Genomic DNA, 1303 nt, shown 5'->3' on the forward strand with positions numbered 1-1303 from the left:
CCCACCCCCTGTTTGTGCACTCTCTCTCTTTCTTAAAAAAATAAAAAAGTTTAACAATTTAAGAAACTATAGAAATAAGCAGCAATTAATTAAGATGATATAAAAATCAGGAACATATAGGTATACAACATACACACATAGGTGGAGGTCGTTGGTGTCACCTGCCAGCTGCCAGGCTCCTTTGCCTGCTCTTCGGCTCCCCACCCGCCCCAACCAACCATGCCCCAAGAAAACCAGGCATGACACGGGATGACCTGTTCAACACCAATGCCTCAATTGTGGCCACCCCGACTGCTGCCTGCGCCCAGCATTGCCCCGAGGCCATGATCTGCGTCATTTCAAATCCTGTCAACTCCACCATCCCAATTGCAACGGAGGTTTTCAAGAAACACGGAGCTTACGACCCCAATAAAATCTTCAGAGTGACGACCCTGGACATTGTCAGGGCCAACACTTTCATTGCAGAACTAAACGGTTTGGATCCCGTGTGAGTCAATGTTCCCGTCATTGGTGGTCATGCCGGGAAGACCATCACCCCCCTGATCTCTCAGTGCACTCCCAAGGTGGACCTTCCCCAGGACCAGCCATCACTGGGCTGATCCAGGAGGCCTGCACGGAGGTGGCCTCCTTTGAAGGCCAAAGCTGGAGCAGGCTCTGCCACCCTGTCCATGGCAGAGCTGGAGCCCGGTTTGTCTTCTCCCTTGTGGATGCAATGAACGGGAAGGAAGGAGATGTTGAATGTTCCTTTGTTAAATCCCAGGAAGCAGACTGTGCCTATTTCTCCACACCGTTACTGCTGGGGGGAGAAGGGCATCGAGAAGAATCTAGGCATTGGCAAGATCTCCCCTTTTGAAGAGAAGATGATAGCAGAAGCCATCCCGAGCTGAAGGTCTCCATCAAAAAGGGAGAGGACCTGGAAAAAAAAAAATAGGTACTGTATGTTTAGATTTCAGTATTAAAAGTTTCCTTTTCTACTGATAAATCACAAAATAAAGAATCTCAATCCTGGAAAAAAAAAAAAAAAAAAGGAGAGGAGTTTGTGAAGAACATGAAATGAAAGGGCAGCCAGCTAGCAGTCCGTTTCCCTAACTTATGAAGGCATCATGTCCCTGCAAAGCCATCTCCTGCCCTCATGTTTCTGTTGCGTTAACCACGAGTGTCATGTGAACCTCACTGCCCCTTCCAACCACAGGTCCCTCGATGTGTGCATCAATAAAAGCAGGCTTCCATTTTGTTAAAAAAAAAACAAAACATACACACATACAATCATAGTGGAAGATTTCCCACTGTATTCTCAGAAATT

General features: G+C 47.0%; 1 pseudogene; it reads left to right on the forward strand.

Annotated features, from left to right (window-relative positions):
- Positions 1-229: 229 nt before the first annotated feature.
- LOC144312031 (malate dehydrogenase, mitochondrial pseudogene) lies at positions 230-887 on the forward strand (annotated as a pseudogene).
- The last annotated feature ends 416 nt before the right edge of the window (positions 888-1303 follow it).

This window comes from Canis aureus, chromosome 4 (assembly GCF_053574225.1).
Source record: "Canis aureus isolate CA01 chromosome 4, VMU_Caureus_v.1.0, whole genome shotgun sequence".
Classification (NCBI taxonomy): Eukaryota; Metazoa; Chordata; class Mammalia; order Carnivora; family Canidae; genus Canis; species Canis aureus.